Source organism: Saccopteryx bilineata, chromosome 3 (assembly GCF_036850765.1).
Source record: "Saccopteryx bilineata isolate mSacBil1 chromosome 3, mSacBil1_pri_phased_curated, whole genome shotgun sequence".
NCBI classification, from domain to species: domain Eukaryota; kingdom Metazoa; phylum Chordata; class Mammalia; order Chiroptera; family Emballonuridae; genus Saccopteryx; species Saccopteryx bilineata.
This window is the reverse complement of record NC_089492.1, coordinates 10,378,397-10,396,035: the sequence shown is the minus strand read 5'-3', so window position 1 is coordinate 10,396,035 and position 17,639 is coordinate 10,378,397. Positions and strand designations below refer to the sequence as shown.

The following is a 17,639-nucleotide window of genomic DNA, read 5'->3' as shown; positions in this document are numbered from 1 at the left end:
AGGCTCTCAGACGACTTTCCTTTGCAGGCCACCGGACCTGCTCTTCTGCGCCCAGACCACGGTGCCCACACTCAGTCAGTCTCTGACCACCTTGTTTGGCTATCTTCACTTCATTCTTCTGTGGTTATCTAACATTCCTCATGTCGACATCTGGGCTCCCTACCTCGGTTCTCTACTTCAGGAATGGCCTTGGCGTTGCAATTCCACGCTGCAGCGTCTTGGTGACAACAGGCGCTTGATAAACAGGTGCTTTGAAAGAGTGGGTTGGATTGGTGGCGCAGGGCTAGGGAGCCCAAGGGGGAGACCGACGCAAAGACCCCCAAGGACCCCCACCACCTTTCTTGTCTGGTCCTTCCCGGTTTGGAAGTTCATTCTAAGAACTTGCAGGGAGCTGGCACAGGCCTCCATTGCCGGGGCAGCATGAGTTGGCCTTCCAGAAACACTATTTTTCAGGACTCATCAAGGCATCCCTTGGACCTTGGATCCCTGTTGGAGGAATGCATTTCAAAGACGCGACCCAGGAGAAGAGCAGGCAGTGGTGTGCAGGAAGGCGGTTTCCGAAGCAGGGTGCGTTTAGGGGCAAATCTGAAACAAAATGCCACCCAGGGGTACGTGTGCCCCTGAGTCTTTGCCAGGCGCTGAAGGCTCAAGAGGGAGAAGAGGTAGCCACCTCAAGGAGAGCGGTGACAAACTGATGTGACAGCTGCGTACAGCAGAGTGTCCTTCCTGGGGTTACGGAAAGTTAGAATGAGAGATGTGCTCTTGGTTGGAAAAATGAAGACTTGCAACTGAAGAAAGGAAGAACAATGTATATATATATGGGTTTGCAGGGCCCCGTGTGCCCCCGAGAGGTGACGCCACAGAAGGGAGCCAAGCCTGAAGTCCCCAGCGCTCCCCCAGGCTGAGCACAGGCCGCGCGGGCTCTGGGTGGAGGGGCGGGCACTGCTTCCCCAGGCTGTGTGGAGGGGCGGGCACTGCTCCCCCAGGCTGTGTGGAGGGGCGGGCACTGCTCCCCCAGGCTGTGTGGAGGGGCGGGCACTGCTCCCCCAGGCTGTGTGGAGGGGCGGGCACTGCTCCCCCAGGCTGTGTGGAGGGGCGGGCACTGCTCCCCCAGGCTGGGTGGAGGGGCGGGCACTGCTCCTGGAATGTTGGCTCCAGTGCCTCCCCCACTGCGGTAAGCTCTAGAGCCCCCGTCCCAGCGCCTGGTACAGCCCGGGCTCCCTGAAGGATATGCCTACCTTCTCACCTGTCTATCAAACGGGGTCCTCATTTTACTTTCTGTCCTTCCCAAAACTTGTCATATGGTCCCCGATGGGACCACTGTCATATGATAACCCCCATTTTACAGATGAGAAAGCTGAGCCCTGAGGTCCCATCCAGAAAGCCTCTACGGCGTCCCAGACTCAGGCCTCGGCGCCAGTCTCCTTGGAAGCTCACAGGACAGGCTAGGCCCGTACTTCATGTTGGCTTTTCACTGCGGGGAAACTGAGGCTCCGTCTGATTATTGGCTAAAGCACCCACAGCCAGAAAGACTCACGGGAACATTTATTCCTGGGCTTCCTGACTCCAAACCTGCTTGGGCTGTATCTTTGGAATTCTCTCGTGCAAGCCTCCACGGTGTAAGCACAGTATCCCGGCTCTGTCAGACCTCGCTCTGCTCTCATCCTGCCCTGCCTCCTGTCCACCCCGTGCCCCTCAAGGGCCTCCGCCCTGCTGTGCTCGCTCTGTGCCTGCGTGCCTCGGGCTCCTGCGCTGTTCCCATCGGGCAGCTGTTTGCAATTGGGACGAGTGGGATTCTGCTGTCCATCTGTCTGCGGTTTTTCCTTTTACGCAACGCGGTCCTCCTCAGCTGTCCGTCCACAGGGATGGCTCCAGTCCTCCTCAGCTGTCCATCCACAGGGATGGCTCCAGTCCTCCTCAGCTGTCCGTCCACAGGGATGGCTCCAGTCCTCCTTAGCTGTCCGTCCACAGGGATGGCTCCAGTCCTCCTCAGCTGTCCATCCACAGGGATGGCTCCAGTCCTCCTCAGCTGTCCGTCCACAGGGATGGCTCCAGTCCTCCTTAGCTGTCCGTCCACAGGGATGGCTCCAGTCCTCCTCAGCTGTCCGTCCACAGGGATGGCTCCAGTCCTCCTCAGCTGTCCGTCCACAGGGATGGCTCCAGTCCTCCTCAGCTGTCCATCCACAGGGATGGCTCCAGTCCTCCTCAGCTGTCCATCCACAGGGATGGCTCCAGTCCTCCTCAGCTGTCCGTCCACAGGGATGGCTCCAGTCCTCCTCAGCTGTCCGTCCACAGGGATGGCTCCAGTCCTCCTCAGCTGTCCGTCCACAGGGATGGCTCCAGTCCTCCTCAGCTGTCCGTCCACAGGGATGGCTCCAGTCCTCCTCAGCTGTCCGTCCACAGGGATGGCTCCAGTCCTCCTTAGCTGTCCGTCCACAGGGATGGCTCCAGTCCTCCTCAGCTGTCCGTCCACAGGGATGGCTCCAGTCCTCCTCAGCTGTCCATCCACAGGGATGGCTCCAGGACCTGCTGGGCATCCCAGATCTGCAGACCCTCAAGTCCCGTATGTAAAATGGCATGGTATTTGCATATAACCTACACATATCCTCCCTTGTACTTGAAATCATCTTTAGTTCACTTATGATTCCAAATGCAATGTAAATACTGTGCCATAGCTGTTACACTGTATTATTTAAGGAAAAATGGCAAAAAATAAAAGGTGTGCACATGCTCAGTACACACGTGGCTGTCATGGACCTAACCACGGAGTACACATCAGTGGCAACGCAACGTTTTTTTCCCCAAATACATCTGATCCACAGCTTGTTGAATCCATGGATGCGATACCTGTGGCTCCTTTCTAAATCCCAGCTGGTTGCTCAGTGTACACCTAGCTGATACAATGGGCGACCTCTACCCTTCCCTTGCCATGGGTCCTGCCCCATTCACCGGCGTCGCCCCCTACTGATGGACATGAGGAAAGCCTGGACACGTCCTGTGACGAGCACCTCACACCTGTACTCGTGTGGACTGTGGGAGAGCTAGAGAAACTAACTGGGAGGAATGAGTCACTGTGCACAGTCATACTTATTTTCACAAGTACTGCCAGATTGTCTTCCAGAATGACTGTACCCATTCACACTGCCACCGGTGTGCTGCGAGTTCCTGTTTGACCATGTCCCCCGGCCACGCCCCCCCGGCGGCACCTGCTGTGATCAGATGCGGCAGTGGCAGGAGGGATGCATTTGATAGCTCAAGCATGTCGGGGTGCTGGATGAGCATCTCCGTGAGGCCCCCCTCGACTGCACACATCCACTTATCAGAACATTTTAAAAAAATTTTTTTAATTTTATTTATTCATTTTAGAGAGGAGAGAGAGAGAGAGAGAGAAGGGGTGGAGGAGCTGGAAGCATCAACTCCCATATGTGCCTTGACCAGGCAAGCCCAGGGTTTCGAACCAACGACCTCAGCATTTCCAGGTCGACGCTTTATCCACTGCGCCACCACAGGCCAGGCTATTAGGACATTTTGAGCAGCAGGAAGACCAGGCAGGAGAAAAGGGGTGCATTTCTCACTGCAGCCTGCCCTTCTGTTGGGCAGATGGTTTCCCCAGGAACTGCCAGTAGGCTTCCCTGTGTCTTACTGGCCAGATGGGACCGAGTGTCCTCCCGGAGCCAGTCCCTGACCGAGTGACGGGCTCGCCTTACCGCGTGCCCCTCCTCCACGCACAGGGCTGCTGGCCCGGCACCCGAACAGAACGGGACATGTCCGAATCGCCTGAGTAAGAATGAAGAAAGCTGGGGCTGAGTACTCACTCAGCAATAGCGCCTTCCACACCACATCTCTAATTTTGCCAGGTTTTCTTTGAACACGTGTTGCCTTTTCTGTTCAAGGGACCATCCTTCACCAGATCTGTGATCAGCCATGTTTCTGAGTTGACCAGCCTTTGACCCTGACCTTGGGGTTAGAGCTGCCCAACTCACTGTGGAATTGCCATTCTTGTCAGCTGGCCGTCAGACCTGTTCCCACCGCAGCTGCCCAGCCTGGGTTTCCGTGTGGGCTCCCCGTGGGAGAGGTCAAGGTGGAGGGTCAAGGGGCCACGCACCAAAGCTCCTTCCTGTGCCCGGATTCCGGAGCAGAATGCCACTGGGGACAGGTGGGGAAGAACACCTCTCGGGACTAGTACCTCTACAGGTAGCAGCTTCCTCTCGGCCACGTGCACACAGCAGTAACCCTTGTGTTTCTGTGTAACCAAAGAAATTAATTCTCAGCGGCACCTGGTAGTTACAGTTTATTGAGCACTTCTTGGATAACCAGACAGCCTTGTGAAAGCATTCCGGTGTTTTGGTAAAAGCACAGGCCTTAGACGGCCTAAAAGCACAGGCCTTAGACGGCCTACGGTATCCCAGTTCTGACATTTATTGGCCTGGGGCAAGTTACTGCAGCTTTCTGTGCCTCGGCCTCCTCACTGGCTCCTGAGAATAGTAACAGTATGTTGCAAATGTTCCACGAGTGTATAAACAAGAAAGGCTTGGAGTAGCGGGGGCTCTGAGTACACATAGTTCACATCTGATAAATACTAGCTGCTATGGTTGCCATTTTTAAAAATGAAGAAACAAGAGGCCGAGAAAGATCATCTTAACCAAATGTCAGGCAGCTAGGAGTAGCAGGGACAGAACTCGACCTCAGGAGTTCCGGGAGGTCATTACTCTCCTTATCAGTAGAATAAATGTTTTAGCCGAATGCCCTGTTAGGTTTTTTGTACAGACATAGTCACCAGCCACCAACTGTGAAGACACAGTGTCAGGTTCCCAGCAGTGGGTAGAAGGGTGGCTCATTGTTGGACGGTGGCTGGGGACCCTGGGACATGACAGGTAGGTGTGGCCTGGGACAGCACCCATGCCACCACTACACTCTGCTGGGCCTCAGCCTCCTTGTCTTTAAAATCCATTTCTGTTCTGTCTCCCAGCGGGAAAGATTCAGGGAACATAGCCAGGGTCACTTATTCCAGACTGAGGGCTCCGCATGGTATTTTTTATCTTCTTTCTTATCTCAACCTGCACTTATAGACATTCATACAATGTATTGTAAGTGTATGTCCCCTAAGTCCATTTTAGTCACACTGGAAGGCTGTGCAGACCGGGGCTTCAGAACCTTCTGGAAGAGATTTTTTTCCCTAAGTTAAACGGGCCGCTGGGGTTCTTAGACAGCGGATATCTGGGCTGTCTGTCTGTCACACCGGACATGCCTCACAGAGTCTCACTCGGCATTGAAGACATAGATGGTGTGAGGGGCCAAGTGCTCAGTCTGAACGGAAGGTCGCAGACTAAGTGGTTTAAGAAAAAAAGATGATGGCTTCGTGCCATCTCAGGAGGACTCTTAAACCTAGTGTTGCCTATTGGGTGACTCGGCTGGCTTTTGTTTTTAATTTTTAAGTTTAAATGCCCCTCCCTGCCCTGGCTGGTTGGCTCAGTGGTAGAGCGTCAGCCCAGCATGTGGAAGTCCTGGGTTCAATTCCTGGTCAGGGCACACAGTAGAAGCGCCCATCTGCTTTTCCACCCTTCCCACTCTCCATTCTCTCTCTCCCTTTTCCCCTCCCGAAGCCAAGGCTCCATTGGAGCAAAGTTGGCCCGGGCGCTGAGGATGGCTCTATGGCCTTGCCTCAGGCGCTAGAATGGCTCAGCCGCATGAAGCCGTAAAGCCCCAGATGGGCAGAGCATCACCTCCTGGTGGGCATGCTGGGTGGATCCCAGTCGGATGCATGCGGGACTCTGTCTGACTGACTCCCCGCCTCTAACTTCAGGAAAATACAAGCTCCCTAAAAAAAAAAAACCCAAAATAATGTCCCTCCTCCCTGGTTTTCCTACTTCCTTTCTTTCTCTTTCTTTTTTTCCCTCCCTCCCTCCCTCCCTCCCTTGTCCTCTCTGCACAAAGGACCTATTCCCACATGTATGATGACATGGGGACACCCCAGATGACATGGCTCTGGGCCCTGGAGTGGTCCAGCCCGGCTGTGGAATCTCCAGGTTTCCTGAGGCCCTGGGCTATGCCTTTCTCCCCCCCACCCCCAACCTCCTGCAGCAGGAAGCAGGAAGCAGGAAGGCTGGACAGCCGTCCAGGGCAGTCGCCACAAATGTTCCCACAGCACGGGGCTCTCTGAGAAACCCGCTCTCCCCAAGGGCATTTTCCATCACTTCTTTGACTTGGATCAGAATCACACACCTGAGAGATGGTGGAGGCCATTGTTCCTTAAACTGAGCCAGACTCACAAATCTCCAGTAGCCCTTGTTGAATTCGGAGTCTTGTTAACTTAAACTCTGGGGGGCGGGGGCACTGAGCTTCTGCTCGAATCACGGGCTCCCTGTCCTGCCCACGCCATGTGCAGGGCTCGGTGGCATCATTCTGGCCCTGTCAGCAACATTGTCGTATTACAGCCTCCTGACTTTACCATCCAGTGAGGTGTGGGGACATAATCTTTTCTTCTTTATTTAAGGTGAGAAAACTGCTCAGAGAACATTCCCCCACGGAGGAGAACCCCGCCCTCCTTTCCCACCCCCGGCTCCCGTAACACATAATACATTTTATCCGGGATTCGGTCACTGCTGAGAGCTATCTTCAGTTAATGTGGTTTTGACAGAATAGTTGGTCTGGAAATTTTGCTGTTCAATTAAACTTCCTTGTTGAACTGCCTTGGTTTTGAAAGGATTCCATTAGAATGGCTAATTACACAGCAGTTGCTACAAGGAGATATTTGCTTTCAATTTCAAGCTCTTAGGTAATGCTAATCCAGCACTGTCTCTTCTCCTCCCCGGAGCTGTGAGCGACCATCTTTCTCTCACACAGCAGGCTTCTCAAGAGTTATTTTTAGAAATCCAAATCAAAACAGCAGTTTTGGCGGAGGCCGTTTCTAGCCTCGCACAGTAAACCCTATGTACTGGTGGAAACAGCCCGAGTCAGTGTTTTCTGAAAAGCGGCTAGATCTTTGCCCTCTGTGTGTGGGGGGTGAGTTGGGGGAACTGCAGACTCCTTTGTACTAGTATATTCCTTTGCGAACTCCAACTGAAGACAGATCATTCAAATTCCTGTAAAATGACCAAGGATTTGTTCATTTGCAGATCAGATTGTTGTCATGGTCATTTTTTTTCCAAGATGGCAGGCCTTGGCGGAATGTACTGGGGACGCTGTTTCCGCCTCTAGATCTCCGAAGACACGTGAAAATCACTGTTTCCCCACTCTGTGCTGTTTCCTTCGACTGGAGCACATGGGACATGCCTCAGCACACATACCAAGGGGACAAACCTCCCCCTCACCCGTTAGAGTGCAGGTTTCTTGTGGGCAGTGGCTGTATTTTTCATCTTGTTTTGTGACTGGCATTTAGTAGGTGCTTAAATAGTTGAATGAATAGATAGATGAGTGAATATAATCCTGTTTTATTCTTCTCTTTAAAAAAATTTATTTATTGCATAAATAACAAATGAAAGTTTTTACCTTGAGGGCTGAAAAAACTACCACTCCAGATAAAGCTAATGGTTTTTTCTTTTTTTAATCGCCTCCTTCAATCCTTGTTTCCTTGTCATCTCTGTGTAGGTTTTCACCAGTTCGGAGCACATCCTTGCAGATCTTTCTAATGAATGCATTTATGTACACACAAACACACACACATATATCTTTGCAAACCTTTCTAATGCATTTATGTGTACACACACACACACACGCATACACACAAACTGGGTAACATATCATTCTGCAAATTGCCTTGTCCAGTTAGCAATATATCAAGGAGTAGCAACTAACCATGTCAACTGCCTTCTCCTTTGTAATTACTATATTGTACATAGTACATTGTACCTAGTGCATTGTGTAGATATGATACCTTTTATTTGGACCGATTGCCTTCTTGATCTGCCTTTGTGCTCATTAGAGTTCAGCTCCTTTCTCACGGACATGTTGACAAACTAGCCACGCCCACTGCGATCTTTTGGTAACTGCATCATCAAAGTCAGCCAGCTGCTTTGGAGATTAAGCCAACCCAGTAGATCAGCGGTTCTCAACCTGTGGGTCGCGACCCCGGCGGGGGTCGAACGACCAAAACACAGGGGTCGCCTAAAGCCATCGGAAAATACATATTTATTGTACAATACACTTTTAAATAAAATATGTATTTCCCGATGGCTTTAGGCAGAAAATACATATTTATTATACAATACACTTTTAAATAAAATATGTATTTCTGATGGCTTTAGGCGGAAAATACATATTTATTATACAATACACTTTTAAATAAAATATGTATTTCCGATGGCTTTAGGTGACCCCTGTGTTTTGGTCGTTCGACCTCCGCCGGGGTCGCGACCCACAGGTTGAGAAGCGCTGCAGTAGATGGAGTCATGTGAGATGCTGAGGTCACCAGAGGGACCTCAAGTCCCTTGTCGGCAGAAGCCGGAGATGTGCACCGTGACCTGGGAATTCCTCCGCTCTGGGTAGTGAGTGTCGTGGGAGCTGGTGTCGGCTCTGCCTGTGGACAGCTGGATTTCCTTCTCATTTCCCCTCCCTGGGTCTTACTTTTCTCATCTGTACAATGGGCTCTGTGAGCTCTTTCAGCTCTTAGCCTCCAAATAATGCGGCTTACCCAGGGGCATCGGGATTGCGGCCCAGAATGCAGTCTTAGCTTACATTTCCACTCTGTGCCAGGACAGGAAACGGGCCGGTTTAAACCATATTTTCAATTTCTCGTTTACTTGAATTAAATATATTTTATTATGTTTTAACTAGATAGATTTTATTGTTTTAGTTAAAGTAAGTTTTGAAATTATACAGTAGAGAGATTCGACCCAGAGCTCTAAGCTGAGTCAGGGTTGCTGAGAGTCCCTGGTTGGTCAGGACATTTCCTGTCATTCATATTACTTCATTACCCAGTTAAAATGTGTACTTTTTCTGTGCTTTGTTCTGATCAGGGCAGTGTGGTGTTGGGGACAGAGAGTGGGACACCTGGGATGACTTCCAGGTTGGTCCAGTTCCCGCCGTGTGTTCTTAAGTCACTCACCTCCTCTGGGTTTCATCCAGTAATATTGCGATTCCAGATTTGCCAAGTGTTCATTAAAGGAAAGGTAGAAACCACACTCCCCTGTGGCAGCTTCATCTGGCGTTTCGACGCCGTGTCACCTGCAGATAGGTCATCTTGTGAACGGATGAGGCATCCTAAGAGAGAACCAAAACCCATGCAATCGCCTGGCTTTTTCACACGAAAAGTGTGCAGCTGCCCCCACCCCTTGTGACACACCCCGAGCCCTTCTGTGGGTTCCGAGGGAGGCCCAGGGAAGGGGCTGTGCTGCCATGATTCATAGGTCGAGTTCCCCCCCGCCCCGGGCCCTCGGGCCCTCTCGATATGTGTTCCCCCAGACTGGAGATGTGGGACCACAAGGGTCACAGGTTCTGATTCACACACTGCCTGTGGGTTTCCCTGGGGGTCCGAGCCAGGCTTTCCCACATGGGGCGAGAGCTCTGGCCCCTTGATTTGGTGTTGCACGTTGGTCTGGGGACAGTGTGGTTCTGCAGGTGAAAGATCAGGGTGACTGGGTGTGGCGGCTGTGTGGGAGTTGTAACCCTGCAAGGTCTCTGGGGTGTTTGCGACCCTACTTGGAGCTTCTGTTTCTGAACATCCCCTGGGCTAAGCATTCCCAGGTTGAGCAGGGCTGTCCGTAGAGGGCTGGGCGAGTCTGTGGTGCCCTTCCTCTGAGAGCTCCTGGGGCAGGTGACTTCCCCTCTCCCAGGCTTCCTGCCCTGCTGGGTCTTTGTGAGCTCAAATGTGACCGTCTGTCGAAGGTGCTCAACCCCAGTCACCTTCCTTCCCCTCTCCCTTCTTACCTGGAAAAGCATCACTCTGCAGGCTCTGTCACTGAGCTTCCAGAACCCTACCATAAATATTTCCCCATTAAACAAGATAAAACACAGACGGTACAGTGGGCGGAAAGAACGTCATTAGCATGGTACCTGCCTTACATTTGTTTTTTAAAAAAAAAAGGAGAATAAAGGTGTTGGCCCAGTGTGTGGATGTCTTGGGTTCGATTTCCAGTTAGGGCACATAGGAGAAGCAACCACCTGCATCTCCACCCATCCCCCCTCTCTTTCCCTCTCTTCCCTTCCCACAGCTATGGCTCAATTGGTTCAAGTGTATCAGCCCCGGGCACTGAGGGTAGCTTTGTGTAGCCTCTGTCTCAGGTGCTAAAAATAGTTTGTTTGCCATCCTCATTATGTGAGAAATAAACTTGCAATAAGAAAAACAAACAAACAAAAAAAACCCCAAAAACAAAAACAAACAAAAAAAATAGTTTGTTTGCAAGAATAGCCCCAAGTGGGCAGAGCATCGGCCCCAGATGGAGGTTGCCGGGTGGATCCTGGTCAGGGTGCATGCAAGAGAGTCTATCTCCCATTCTCTCATTTGCAAAAGAGGAGGGAGAAAAAAAAGGACATGGAATCATTTTCACTTGCCAACCCTCACTGCAAATATTATAGCAGCCATCACCCCTCCCCGCCAACACCGTTTCCATTAAATACTTGCAAATATGGTTTGCATTATTACAGATAAATGCCCAGCAGGTCACATTGTCTCTCCCTCTATTTGGTCCTCCTCTGAGTGATCAATAGCCTTTCTGTTCACAACCTGGGAACTTGAAGAAATGAGTCAACCTGACCTATGATTCACAGGTACTTGATCAGAAATGCTTGATGTTCTGGGGCGCAGTGGGAGGGCGAGTCAGAGATAAATTCCCTGAGGTCTTGGGTGAAGTAGCACGGGTGTGGGGGAGCGTGGGGAGATGCTATCTTGTGGTTTCGGGGGCTGGCCCCTGCTCTTTGGGGGCTGCATTGTGGTGGGGGACTTCAGGTGACTCCACACCCAGAGGTGCTGAAAGAGGTCTCGCTTAAGCCTGCTATCCAGCCTTTTATACAGTTAGCATGCCTTTCCCTTGTCGGAGTGCCAGAGTTTGGAAACAGAGCGTTCTGGGGACACTAGCTTGGGAGTTCTTAGAAAAAAATGTTAATACGACAGTTACAAGGATGAGAAAATACATTTATAGTACTGTACACATTTATGGGAAAAGTTCGCGTGTCAGCGGGTCACGCAGCTCACACTTGTGTTCAAGGGTCTGCTGTAGTCTTTCATTTCCTCCACCGCCAGCCTCTCGGGAGGTGCCATTACTGGCCACAGTTTAGAGATGAGGAGATGGAGGCTTCAGGAGGTTGAGTAACTTGCCTGAGGCTCTGCAGCAATTATTGGGAAAAGTCAAATGTATGTCCATCCATTTCGAGTCACGAGATTTAAAATTGCAGGGACCTGGGTTAGTATTTTGGGGCTACCATTTTGCCAGCTTTGTGACCTTGACCTTGCGACTTCTGGCTGCCGCAGGGTGCCAGGCTGTAGGACAGCGTTAGTGATGTCCACCACGGCCGGTGCCGGCTGCTGCCTCCTCAGTCGCTGTGGCCTCGCCACTGCATAGTGCCTCCATAGGCTCAGGTAGTAGGGAGGGGAGACCCCAGACTGCAGGGAAGAGAGGCCCCCCATCCCCGCTTCACAAGATGGGTCAAGATCGGTTTAAACCAGATGCAGTCATGGCAGCTGTGGCGACAATGGCAGATAGGTTTTTGGGTTTTGTCAGGGGAAGCGTGCTAGGGAGGGGTTATTTTTCTAAATAAGAAGGTAGCCCCTGTTTGGGCAAGTGCATTTGATTTTTATTTTTCTACTTGGCTCTTCGGCGTGATACTTGGAGGTGCAGCAGCCATCTTGCAAACATGAGGTAATAAGCAACAGATTACATTGGTGGAAATTTTCCTAAAATATAGGAAAAGCCTGGCTGTGAGGTGGAAGAGCCTTGTTAAGCAATTCCAGCAACCCCAGAGGGAAGACGGCCTCCAAACTTTCTGTTGCTGAAACGATTCCAACTGGCCTGTGCCCCACTAAGTGGGTTTTTTGTTTTGTTTCGGTTTGGTTGGTTTGTTTTGCAGCTGGAAGTATTTCTAATAGATGTACAGATTTCCACCAAAGCACAATGCTGGGCCCCTTAATATGGTGGTTAGGAGCCAAATTCCAGACCCAGGGTTCCTGGGTACTGATCACGGCTCTCTCACTAACGAGCTGTGTGACCCGGGACAGGTCACTGAGCCTCTCTGTGAGTCACTGGCCTCGTCTGGAAAGTCCTCGGTACCTGTGCTTTGAACACTGAATGAAGGGCAGTGTTGGTACTTACTTCATGGGATGAGTATGAACATTAAAGGACAAAACATTGTAGAAAATGATTAGAACTTTGCCTGACACATAGTAAGAGGCTATGTTCAGGTTTGTAAAAAAAAAAAGAAAAAAAAAAAAAAAGGAAAGGAAAGAAAAGTAGTCACTATTATAGGCTTGGGTTTGCACCTTGACCTGACCACTGGGCCACCTGTGGGATTTCAGAGAGCCTGACCCCTTCGGTGTGGAGCCCGACGGAGTGTGAAACGGCCCTACAGTCGGTCTCACAGCAGTAACCGTGGCGGTTTCTTTTTGACAGAAAAAGCTCCTTAGAGAACAGTGACTTGTGAAAGGAGGAGTGGCTGTGACTACCAAGCCCTGTCATGCAGTGAGTGCGCAGAACACCCGGTGGGCTATGCAAATGACACGGCTCTCCCGGACAGCCACGCCCCTGCCTCTCCTGAGCCCCTTTCTGAAAGGGTCTTTCCAGCCAGTGGCCTATTCTTTAGAATCTCCTCACATCTTTCTTGCTGGGAGGTGAGGGCGTGTGCGGCAGGGGGTGGGGAGGAGGGGCCCATGCCTGCATTCCAGGCCCTTTTGCGCCGAGAGGGACGCCCCTGGCTCATGCGTGCACGAGTTGCTTTGACCCAGGGCTCTCTCACGCTCTGCCCTCATGACGTGGCCATGGTATGTAGAGACCAGATTTCAATTTGGGCAGCAGTTTAGGCTTTTGGGGAAATAGATCTTGTTTGCTAGGTTAAAGGATGAACTGAGAGAGATGTCCATTAGCACATCCTGTGGAATCTTCCTTCAAAACAGAGGCCGACCCCCTTCCTTCTCCCCCTCTTCGCCAGCGTTGGTCCAGACCGAGCCACCTCCACCTCTGCCTGGATTACTGCTTCCCAACTGGCCTTCCGGCGTCTGCTCACCCTTCTTTCTCTCTCAGCAGCCTGGGGTGGGGTGGGGGGGTGGGGGCGTCCTTTCAAAATGTCAGCCAAACCATTGGGCTCAGCCTGTGAGACTCTCCATGGCGCCCTGTCTGGGAACAGCATCCCAAGTGCTTTGTGTGCCCTTGCGGTCCCACCCTGCTCACCCTGCTGTCCCCGCTGGCCTTCTCGCTGCAGGCCGAGAACACCTGTGCAGGCTGGCCTCAGGGCCTTAGCACGGAATGTGACCCCGGTGCGGAGCACTCTCTCCCCTACATCCCTGCCTGCCTCGTCTCCTCGCTTCCTTTAGGTCTCTGCTCAGATGGCAGCTCGCCGACAGCCCTCCTCTGACCGCCTGCTCGGGCACACAGTCCCCCGCCCCTCGTTATCTGTCATTATCCACAGTCCTGCAGGCTTGCTGAGGCCATTACGGGTGACTTTCGCCCCCCCCCCCTTCGTGAGAGGATAAGCCCTGTGAGGGAAGAGGCACGGTCTTGTCCGTCAGAGTAGCCACAGAGCCCAGAACATTCTACAGTCGCCGTGCTTAGTAAACATTCAACTAGATAAAGCCTGTGGCTGGTTTAGAAATAAGGCCTGTCTGACAAAAAGCTCTGAGCCTGAGGTCTCTTGAGAACCTCATAAATTTTCCCCAAATCCACTTCCCGGAAAGCACCAGATCAGTGTCGAGCGCCCCAAAGCAAACCCTTTAAAAGTGAACCTGCCAGTGACTAGAGGATTTCTTTTGCATTTGCTTAGAAAATGTCCTCCTTATCATCCCATTTAGTTCTTTTCCTCTCTTTGGTACCTGGAGACCAGACAGGAAATGGCCCAGTCAGACCAGGGATCTCATCTGTGATGGTTTAAGACAAAGCGGCCCCGTTCCGTGGCGTTCTCACTGAAGGATGGGGTCTCCGTCCCTCCCTTGAGTCCTGTGACTGCTTCAAGATGCAGAACCACAAAAGGTCATGGAGCTCCCAGCTGGCTTCTTGGACCACTCTCTGTTGGGGAAGCGCTGAGATGGCCATGCTGAAGAGGCCACACGTAGGTGCTGTGGTCTGTGGTCTCGATGAGCAAGCAGCCAGCACCTGGGTTGGCCGACAGCCGTGCACACGGCCATCGTGGATGTTCTGACCATTTGCGCTTTGCAATGATCACAGCCCCGCCGACATCTGACTGCAAAGCCATGGGAAACCCCGAGTGAGAACCGCCCGGCCAAGCCCTTCCCAAATTCCTGACCAGAGGCACATGAGTAATGTAAGGTGGTTGTTGTTTTACAGTGCTGGCGTTGCGGTAACTTGTACTCAGTGGTAGTAACCAGAACTCCGCCCTTACGCTTCCTCCTACATACAAGGCGATGTCCCTGCCATGCCGGGCATCAGATTCCTCATCGAGTGACAATCTGTGTTTATGCGGTTGTTGTTTTGTTCAAAGCCTAGCAGGGTTTCTAGCATCTACCATGTTTCCTCAAATCAAAGATGCCATCAGTTATATACAGCTCACCATTAACTTATGTGCCACTAAGAAATGAACAAATGCTTCCAATTAAATTCCTGATGCCACTGGTTTTAGTACATAGCCCTATTTGGGAGCTGCTGAAATTTGGAAGGATATGTATCTTGGAGTCTTTGATTTAAAGAGTCATTAACACAAATAGCTGGCTAAGTTCAGACACAGAACAAGACCCCCACGATGTGACTTTATGAGGAGCAAGAGGTGAACTTAAAGCAAATGCCAGTTAAAGTCTCGGATCTCCCGTCCGCTGTCACACGGTGGAACCCGAAGATCAATAGAGAGGCCTTTGTAGGCGGGCAGACCTTGTCTTCCTGGGGCAGCTGGTAAATGGTTAAATTTCAAATGACCTGTGTCACAGTTATTGAGCAGAAATTGTGTTTTACAAGAGGGATGATGGAGTCAGGCCCTAACTGGCTGTGAGCGGATGAGTTCTCAGTGGAAGCCTGTCTCTAGTGCTGGGAATGGACCGAGCCCCATTTCTCTGTGGGTTCTGTCTTCCCTTTTTTAGAACACTAACGGATGATAGTTCCTTGAGAGACGTCAGCTGGTGGGCAGAAGGGGTCCGGTCGGTGGGCAGAAGGACGACAGAGGTGTCTCAGGCCGTGTTTAGGGCAGTGGATATAAGAAAGCGTCTGAACGGCCCGAGGCTCAGCTTTTCATGGAGGGCCTTATTGAGTCAGCACAGCCACGCAGAGTGTTAGCGAGCCCCCGCAGGGCCAGGGAAACGTGTGTTTAAAAAATCTACATTTTATTTATTAATTTTAGATAGTCAGAAATATTGATTTGTTCCACTGACTTATGCATTCATTGGTTGATTCTTGATTTTTTTTAATCTTTTTTTTTTTTTTTTTTCTTTTACAGAGACAGAGAGAGAGTCAGAGAGGGATAGACAGGGACAGACAGACAGGAACGGAGAGATGAGAAGCATCAATCATTAGTTTTTCGTTGCGACATCTTAGTTGTTTATTGACTCCTCTCTCAAATGTGCCTTGACCGCGGGCCTTCAGCAGACCGAGTAACCCCTTGCTTGAGCCAGCGACCTTGGGTCCAAGCTGGTGAGCTTTGCTCAAATCAGATGAGCCTGCGCACAAGCTGGCGACCTCAGAGTCTCGAACCTGGGTCTTTGGCATCCCAGTCCGACGCTCTATCCACTGTGCCACCGCCTGGTCAGGCTTGATTTTTTTTTTTTTAGGTGAAAGGAGGGGAGATAGTGAGGCAGACTCTCTCAGGCACCCCGACTGGGATCCACCCAGCAGCCCTGTCTTGGACCGATGCTTGAGTCCCGAGCTATTTTTAGCGCCTGAGGCAGATGCACTCGGACCACTGGAGCCACTGGCTATGGGAGGGGAAGAGGAGGCAGAGGGGGAGAGAAGCAGATGGACGCTTCTCCTGTGTGCCATGATTGGTAATGGAAGCTGGGACGTCCAGATGCCAGGCCGATGCTCTATCCGTTGAGCCAACTGCCAGGGCCCGTTGGTTGATTCTTGTACGTGCCCTCTCCAGGGATCGAACCCTCAATTTTGGTGTATTAGGACAGTGTTCTCACCAGCTGAGCTATCTGGCCAGGACTGAGGTTAACTTTCTTGCTCAGAGTCACGCAGTGCATATGTCAGTGTAGTTCACCAGACTCAGGCTGCGCTCCGAACCGCAGTACTGCGCCATTGATCAGCATTTCTGCAAAGACACGGAAATAGGTTCATACGACCCTCCAGCCAGCCCCGAGCTCTCATTGCAGCTGCCCTCCAGCCTTCGCGAACATGGCATCTCTTCTCACAGCCCCTTGCCTGTGCCGGTGTGAGTTTCCCACCAGTTACATCTCTTGGCTTCTCCCCTTCCTTGTGAAGACCAAAATGTCTTTCAAGGCCCAGGTCAAACGGGAAGCCTGAACCCTTGCTCCCCCGAGGTGATTTCAGCCATCTCCACCCCTGCGCATTGTCCTGGACCTCTTGGCCGACCCCCTTGGTGGGGGTGACTGCAGTCGGTCACTCTGCTATTAGTCCATTAGACTGCAAGATTCCTGAGGCTCTGGAGTTAGACTGAGCTTGGATCCACTTCTGACTTACAGCTTGTGTCCTTGGGCAAGTTTCTTACCTTTCCTTGACTTTATTTATTTATTTTTTAATCTACAAAATGGAAACAATCGTACTGTCCACTTCCCAGGGTTGTCACCAACTTGAGGTCTCCCAGGAAAGGTTCTGTGTTATCTGCGATGATGGAAGGGCCACTTCATACCTTCTTGTCGCTGGTGCTCACAACCCCCCTCTGAGGTCACTTCTTTTCCCATCACCCCCAATTTACAGATGGGGACACAGAAGTGAAGTCACATGTCCACGCAACAGTGTGACAAACTGGGGTCTACTCATAACTTTTTTCAAATCCCTTCTCTTGATGGGATCCCCGCGGAGACCTTCCACGGACTGAGTTCTGACGGGTTTTGTCATATAGCAGCCTCTTCAGATGTGCTTTAATGAGCGTCCTGATTTTCCACCTCTTGTGCCGCTGGTCTTTACCCTGATTTGTAGGAAAATGATGCTGCAGCCGGCTTTGTCTCAGGAAGACATCCTCGTTTACACAGTGCACGTTACTGCCAATAACAGATCGTCTATCGTCTGGCTCTGGTGGGGGCGAGTGACCAGCCCCAGCACTGCCCATTTATGTAGTGAACCAAAACCATGGGCCAGATTATTGGCCTGGAAAAGCTCAAGTGGCCTGGCCTGTGGTGGCACAGTGGATAAAGATTCGACCTGAAATGCTGAGGTCGCCGGTTCAAAACCCTGGGCTTGCCTGGTCAAGGCACATATGGGAGTTGATGCTTCTTGCTCCTCCCTTCTCCCTCCCTCCCTCCCTCCCTCCCTCCCTCCCTCCCTCCCTCCTTCCTTCCCCACTCTCTAAATTGAGTAAATTAAATATATATATGAAAAGCTGAAGCAAACTCTTCAGTATAACTCAGGTCCACTCTGTTCCCCAAAGACGTCAGGGCC

The 17,639-nt window shown here is 51.4% G+C and overlaps 1 long non-coding RNA gene across 9 annotated transcripts in view; it reads left to right on the top strand.

Moving 5' to 3' along the window:
* Positions 1-17,639, top strand: part of LOC136329469 (uncharacterized) — a 353,394-nt gene that overhangs the window by 215,126 nt on the left and 120,629 nt on the right. The window contains exons 6-7 of one of the 9 annotated variants that reach the window (XR_010730204.1): positions 28-567; positions 1,349-1,891. The exons of 2 other annotated variants lie outside the window; for them this stretch is intronic. This is a non-coding gene — a long non-coding RNA (uncharacterized lncRNA). Of the gene's footprint in view, positions 1-27; positions 1,023-1,348; positions 1,892-17,639 lie in introns of those variants that run through there. 6 more of the 9 variants (XR_010730206.1, XR_010730210.1, XR_010730209.1 and 3 more) reach the window with 6 other exon arrangements.